This window comes from Stegodyphus dumicola, chromosome 7, assembly GCF_044657685.1.
Source record: "Stegodyphus dumicola isolate Sdum_Otavi_A_Nest chromosome 7, ASM4465768v1".
In the NCBI taxonomy this organism is placed as follows: domain Eukaryota; kingdom Metazoa; phylum Arthropoda; class Arachnida; order Araneae; family Eresidae; genus Stegodyphus; species Stegodyphus dumicola.
Window position 1 is genome coordinate 179,997,092 of NC_140774.1, and position 8,383 is coordinate 180,005,474.

Sequence of the window (8,383 nt, forward strand, 5' to 3'; positions counted from 1 at the left end):
ATCAGTATCATATCGTTTATCCATGGCTATGACAAGAGGTAAAGAAACGTAAGCCTGCATCTCTACAATGCTTCCAAAGTGCCCTGGTCCATTGAACGACATACTGAAATCACATTAAAAAAGAGAATATGGCGATGACGTTTCGCCTCAGGAGGGAATATGCCATTGCCGAGAATGAGAAGTGCTTTCCTTGGAAGATTTTTCGATTTTATAAACTTTTCTATCGAAGAAACAAACTGCTGTTGTAATTAATTCTTAAGAGGTTCTTTTCTTACATACGCTTGACTGATAGCTATATCAAACAGGCAGATCATATAGATAATGTTATTCTCATTACTTGTAAGTTGGAGCACCCAACAAAAGAAATAACTATTGTTAAATCTGTTTATCTATAATAAGGTTGAAAAGATAAGCAATCAAAATAGGTTGCTGTAGCAACGATCAGAATAACATGACTGACCTGTAGTGCCCATTGAGGGGTGAAACAGGCGCAATAATAATAAATAAATAAATATTCTCATTACTGCACACTTAAAAATGCGGAGACTTTTCCGCCCGCGTGTGCTCTAATTTGAATTTACTGCTCTTGTTCCATTGCTGTATGCCAAGACTAATTCTCTTCTTACTTCTTTTCTATCCTGAGGTCGATTTTCCCCTTGTACGCAAGCATTTCGGAAGGCAACATTCGAAAATTTACACCAAATTCATCAATAATAATTTTGATCCTCGGATAGGATCTCTTTTCCAATCATCCAGTGAAAAGACCTGGGGTAAACTGAGTCCAGACTGAGTAGAAAAACCTAGTATATTACAATAGGGTTTCATAAACCTTCAGCAAGCCTCCCGTTTAACTTAAGCAGAGGCCAAAGCAGTGTGTTGAGGACAGTGTCTCGCCCCTCAACTACCAGAACCCTCCTTTTCAGCGACAGGGGTCTCCACGCACGGCAAAACACGTGCGCAGTTTTCTCGCCACTTGAAAACAAGAGACAAGAGCTGTTCCAGTTTCTCATGACGAGCCCCAGTCTCCGTAGAGGAAAACCACAAGGGAGAAAGAATGGAGAAAAAGTTTCAGCTCAGAGGAGAGGAGACAGAAAAGAGGATAGATCACTGGGGCTCCAGGATCGTGATACCCTGAAGGGCTAGGGTACCTCGGGATTGCCACATCCGTACTCACAGAAGTGAGCCCCTGAGGGGGATCTTTCTTTCAAAAATTGATGTATAAAATGTACTTTTTACTATGCTTAAAGGAGACATCATAAAGAGAGAACAATCATTGTCTTTTGCAATTTGTTCTCAGTTGGGTTGGATCATATCCGGGAACACTATTACAGATGATTCAAATCCAACTACCACTTATACAATGAATAATTTTCAGTTGAATAAAAACGAATTAATTGAAAGATTTTGGTCTTTAGACTCCATTCCTGAAGTCAAACGTATATCTAGTGAAGATCAAGAATGTGAAGAATTCTTTAAAACAGCCCACTTCCGTGATCAAAATGGTCGTTATGAAGTGAAACTTCCATTTAGAGATAACCCTTCAAAGGTTGGGTAATTCTCAAGATCTTGCTTTACAAAGATTTAAATCTTTAGAGAGAAATCTCTTAAGATCCCTTGATACATATGAGATGTATACACAATTCATGAAGGAATACTTGGATCTCGGGCACAAGGAACCAGTTCGTAGTTCAGAGTCCTTAAGTCAGGCATACTACATGCCACATCATGCAGTAATTAAGGAATCTAGCTCTACGAGCAAAATACGTGTGGTTTTTAATGCTACTAATAACTCTTCATCAGGACTATGTCTTAATGACATATTGATGACAAGTCCCAGAATACAAGAGCTGTTTCCAGTTTTGATCAAATTCAGATGTTACCCAGTAGTTGTTACAGCTGATATCATGAAAATGTTTAGACAAATTCTAGTTAATGAAGAGAATAGAGACTTTCAAAGGATATTTTGGCGGCACAATCCAAGTGATCCTATTCAAGAATTTCGACTTGATACTGTCACATATGGCCCCATATTTGGCTACTCGTGCTTTATACCAATTTGCCTACGATGAGCAGAATAACTATTCTTTAGCTTCGAAGGCTAATAAAACTTCTGTAAAACCTCTAGTAAACTCTTGCGAACGTGGAGGATTTCTTCTGCGTAAATGGTCATCCAATGTGAGGGTTAGAGAATATACTCAAGGAGTTGAGAAATGATTCTGAGGTAATAGAAATTAAAAACGATAGCTCAATCAAAGTTTTAGGAATTAATTGGAACCCCCTGGAGGACTATTTTAACTTTTACATGTCCATTGCTGAAGAAAGGTTTAAATACACTAAAAGAGATATCCTTTGTGATTTAGCGAAAATATTTGACCCATTGGGTTGGCTTGCTCCTTGTATTATTTATGTCAATGTTTTAATACAAGACATGTGGAAACTCCATTTATCGTGGGATGAGCCTGTTAATGATGAGATTGCTAATAAATGGAAGAGTTACCGAAATGATTTACATCTTATTCGACAATTAAAAGCACCGAGATTTGTTTTGATTTCTGACGTAAACTATATTGATATTTGTGCTTTTTGTGATTCCTCCGAGAAAGGATACTGTGTAATAATTTATTTGCGTTCAGTGTCACGTAATTTGGACGTCAAAGTCACATTATTAACATCAAAAACAAGAGTTGCCCCTCTGAAGATGCAATCACTACCACGATAAGAGTTATGCACCGCAGTTTTGTTAGTGAATTTACTTAAATCAGTGTTAGAACATTTAGAGTTTCCTATACGTAATGTTTTGACCTGGACAGATTCAACTGTTTTACTGTCCTGGATTTCTGCAGAACCATACCGTTGGATTCCCTTTGTTGCAAACCGCATTGCCAAAATACAGAACACAATTCCTAATCTAAGATGGAACCATATCAATGGAAAGCTGAACCCAGCTGATTCAGGTACAAGAGGAATGCTTCCACTCGAATTTCTGAATTGTAAGAGATGGTTCACGGGACCTACTTGATTATATTTACAAGATTTTGAAACATGTCTTGACAGTGAACATCTTTGTGCTGATGTAGATTATGAAGGAGTTCGTAGAGGAAAGAGGGAAAACGTGCATTACAGTATCTTATATACTAGTAAAGGAAAATGACATTTTTAAACGGTATTCATCTTGGACAAAATTACGTCGTATAGTTGCTTTATGCCTAAGATTCATTTACAACTGTCGAAACTCCTCCGAAAAACGTTCGAGAGGTTTGCTGACAACCGATGAGCTTAGGTTAGCTACAAACACAGCGATAAAGAATGTCCAAGAATCTTATTTTCCTCAAGATTTCTCTTGTTTAAAAACATAGAGAGAATTAAAAAGTGCCAGCAGTCGAGTAATACAATTAACTCCCTTCCTTGATGAAGAAGTCGCCATTCGAGTAGGTGGTCGCTCAAAAAATACAAACATTCCTGAAAATAGTAAACATCCTATTTTCTTTCTAAAAGAAGGGCATGTCACTAATCTCATCGTAACTCATTACCATGTCAATTATTTGCATGCTGGTCAAGAGTTATTAATAAGCACTTTGCGAATGCAGTTTTGGATTCTTTCGGTGAGAAATTAGTGACTGCACCTTCAGAGGGGCAACTCTCGTTTTTGATGTTAATAATGTGACTTTGACGTTCAAATTACGTGACACTGAACGCAAATAAATTACTACACAGTAGAATAAAAGATATAATAGATACAAGAAAGATAATTCACAAATGTATTCCTTGTATTAGAAATTGAGCCAAGACTGTGACCCACATAATGGGTGACTTACTCTCGCCCAGAGTTCAAGCATCAAGAACTTTTGCAGTCACCGGTGTTGATTATGCTGGTCCATATTCAATTAAGTCCCGAGTTGGGAGAAAACTTTCAAGTGTTACGTATCCATTTTTGTGTGTTTCTCAATGAAAGCTGTACACTTGGAGTTGGTCAGTGATCTATCAATTTCAAAGTTTTCAGCAACTCTAAAAGGATTTAGCTCGCATCGAGAAAAGCAGTGAAGTATGTAACTAACTACATTACCTCAGAAGGTGCAACTTGGTTATTTAAACCTCCGACATCTCCTCACTTCGGTGGTTTGTGGGAATCTAATGCGAAGTCCATGAAATTTCATCTTAGATGAGTATTAGGATCCACACTTCTAACATGCGAGGGATTTTTAACAGTGCTTACACAAATGGAAGCGTTTATGAATTCTTATGTGCAATGTCTAGTCATCCCAACGACTTTAGCGCATTGACTCCAAGTCATTTTCTGTTTGGAACTCCTTTGCTTGCCATTCCTGAATCTGACTTGAGTGATGTGAAATGTTCAAGACTTAAATGTTGGTCTCTAGTTCAATAGACTGTGCAATATTTTTTAAAACGATGGTGTGCAGAGTATTTAACAACACTTCAACAAAGTGCTAAGTGGTTTCGCACGTCCCCAAATCTAAAATGTGGTGACTTGTTTTCGATCAAAAACGAACAACAGTCTCAAACCAATGGAAAATTGGAATTGCCTTAATTCATCCAGGCAGCGATAAAAAAAAGTTCGAGTGGCTACAATCCACACAGCCGCTGGTGATTTCAAAATGAGCTGTTACTAAATTGGGTCTTATCCCCAATCATGACTAACATGAACTGTGAACTATTGACTTTTCTCATATCATTGACTTTTATTTTAGTTGAATTTTCAATTAATTCTTTTTGTCAATGTTATTATGCATGCTTTAACTATTTGTCCTTTTTGAGCCCTTATAAAGCTTCAAGACCTGGGACTGTCTTTGCAACAATAGATGGCGCTACTGCCTCATGATTCAATTATGGTTAAAATAGTAACGAACTTTCCAAATATGTATTCTATTTTTTTTTAATTGCAACAGTGCCTTGAGTGATGCGTGCATCAAATGCTGTGTCGTCACGCAAACGGCATTTCTTCTATTTCAAAGTGTTATGTAAAATAAATAAGTGATATACAATCCGCTCTTTTTTGTTTCAGTTAACTTATTCTTAATCATGGCAACAGGCCTTATTAAAGTTTTATGTAAATTTAGTTCAGTTTTTACGTTGATTAGTTTGGAATTAAGTTGTTTCTTAAGGCCATAGTAACATCTATTAACCATAAATATTCTATTCTTTATTACAATTTTTATATCATTGCAACTTGCGATCAGTGTGCCCAAATATTTAATTTGTTTTACGGTTTCAAAGGTAAAACTGTTTATCTTCAAGGGGAACAAATCAACAGTTTTATTCGATGCAATCATAAATTTTGTTTTGTGTTTATTAATGATTATGCCCATCTTTCTTGCTGCACTTTCAAGTGAGACAAAAGCCTCGACCACAGCTCGTTTTGATAGCCCAATGATATCAATGTCATCGGAGTAAGGCAACAGTTGAATGGTTCTGTGGAAGATGGTTCCACTTGTGTTTATTCCAGTGTCTCTTATGGCCTTTCTAAAGCTAGATTAAACAGCAGGCAAGATAGTGAATCTCCCCATCTTAATCCTTTCTCAGTACAAAAAGGTTCTGAAAGGAATGTTGAAATTTTTATTCTACATAACACTTTTTTAGAGTCATTCCTGTAAGGCTTATCAGTTTCTTCGCGATATTAAATTCTAACATTGCTTAAGTATTTCTCTGTTAATACTGTCATAGGCAGCTTTAAAGTCAACAAACAGGTGCTGGGTGTCAATGCTATATTCTTTAGTTCTTTCCAAAATTTGTCTAAGAGAATGCAATTGATCAGTTGTTGTTTTTCCCTTCTGGATTTCACGCTGGTAATTCCCACTAACATTAGAAGCATATGTAAGCAATCGTTTATACAAAATAATGTAGAAGATTTTATATGCTGAATTCAGTAAGGTAATTCCTCTGTAATTACAACATTCTAACTTGTCTCCTTTTTTATAAGTAGGACGAACAGATCCTTCTTTCCACTCAGTAGGCATTTGTTCCTGTGTCCATATGCAATAAATTAGATAATGCTTTATTTAAATTCGTTTCATTGATATTTAAAAGCTCCGTCTTGATGCCATCCAGTCCAGCTGATTTATTATTATTTAACTTTTTAATTGAGTTCAACATCATATAGAGTTGGTGGCTTATGCTCCATAACCTCACATTCACAACTCATAGTAGGTAGCAGGTTATTAGTAGTTATCTACTTTTCTCTAAAAAGGAAACTACTAATCTCCTAAAGCAGACCCTTAAAATACCCACGCCAACAAACCAGAACTTCCTCCATGTCTCTGGTGATTTCTCCATCTTTTCCCCCTACAAGTTACTGTTCTGGGATTAAAATAAGCTCTGATATTATTTATCAGCTGATAAAATTTCCTAGTTTCTTTCTTTGTTTTTAGATTTTCAATATCCCTGTAACTTTATTCGGGTACAATCGCTTTTTCTTTCTATGAATTCTCTTCTCCTCTGGAATATTCCTTTTGAGATTTCTGAATCAGAAGTTTTTACGAGGCAAGTGGATTGGCCTTGCACTCAACCCCCAACCTGGAGGGCCAGGCCTCCAAATTTATAAACCCCCTGGAGGCAGGGGTGCCCAGCTATACACCCGGACACTGTGTACCCATTTTAGTCGCCTTTTACGACATGCATGAGTTCATTGGGATTATTCTTTCACAGCCGGTCACCACACGGGTACGTCTGACTATTATTTAACAAACATTTTCCTCTGCCCGCTTTTATATTTTAAATTATACTTCAATCGGTCATGCTAAAATTATGTCAATAACGGGCAATTCTTGCGCAGGTGAAATCAACAAGCTATTATGCTAGTTAAACTTGCATATCCTACACTGCAACATCATTTTATAGTCATAAATTGAGAATATCAAAGAGAACACACAAGCTCATCAAAACGGATAAACTATAATTATAAAGTGTTGTATCAACTGTAATGTTAATTCTTTCACTTCTCTTGGAGGCAATGGTTCTATTCTCAGAAAGGAAACAATTAGTTGCAACAAGTAAGCTCTCTTATCGCATTATGGATTTAGGCCCATCAACATCAAAATTTTTGCATGCCTCTATATGGAATAATTTTAATCATCTGTATGTTATAGTAGTTTTTTTTCCAAAATATGAGTACTCCACATGAAAACTCTTTGCCTTGGTTTTACCTAAAGGGACCATTATCAGCTCACCTAGATCTGATTATTTAGAAAGAACTACAGTAAAAATCTCTCATAACCAGCAATATAAAAATAAGGGGAATTTTGAAAGTCTAGATTTAAATCAGAAATTTAGGTCTACGAGATAAAATATATGAAATGGATTAACAGTCTGAAGACTTAAATATAGGAAAGATATGTGTTATGTTTTTGTCGCTCAATGTATGAAACCTTATCCTACAAATGAATGACGGAGTTTATTCATGATACAAAGATAAGCTACCTATTCTTTTTTATGTGTCCATGAAACTTGAAAGGAATGCCCACAATTTTCAGAAAAAATTCATACTAAAGGAGGTACACCGTATCCACTTTGTCTCTTTCCTGGACAGACATAAAAAACATTATGTCGCTGTTGGTGTAAACTGTGGCCTATGATCATGTTCATAGATAAGGAATCAAGTAATGAAGTTTCTGTTGATTTTAAAACAGACATATAAGCAGACTTGATATTTGGGGAAAATTTTATATTCATGAAGAGAAAGCATAGGCTTGGATCAATGTAAACAATTCTGTTTCCATTGCACTATTTCAAATTGATGACAAAATAATTGAACACATACAGGGAAAAGAGGATGATGATCATTAGGAGAGGGATGAAAATGAAGATGACATGCAGAGCAAGAAAGTTTGGAAGTAAACTGAGTAATTGCAGATTTTCAGGAGATTTCCTGAGACATGTTCATATGTGATGTTATGAAGCTTCATTGCATGCATAGCAAATTTTTTAAATTACGGCTGCAATCAAAAAAGCACACATTTAAAAGTTATTTGCCATCATACTAAGTATTCATGATTTTCATGATAATAAACATGGAAATTTAAAAAAGCTGTTCAATTTTGTTTTTTTTTTTAAATATAAACCATGCTATATGCATTTTAATTTTAAATAATCTGTATGATTTTGGACAGTCTTTATTAAATTTGGGCCAATATATCAAAAACACTACTGACAGATTTCACATGTTGCAATATCTACAGATCGCATCCCCCCAAAAAAAATGAGCCAAGTTCTAGAAATATATATTTGATTACTCAGCAAAGCCTCTTACTTGGAATTGGCATGGTCCTGGTTAAAAGAGAATCTACTGTAATTTCAAACATTGAATGCAAAAGCTATATAGGATATATACTAGGATGTATGTAGTGAAATAAAATAAATTTAATTAAAAAAT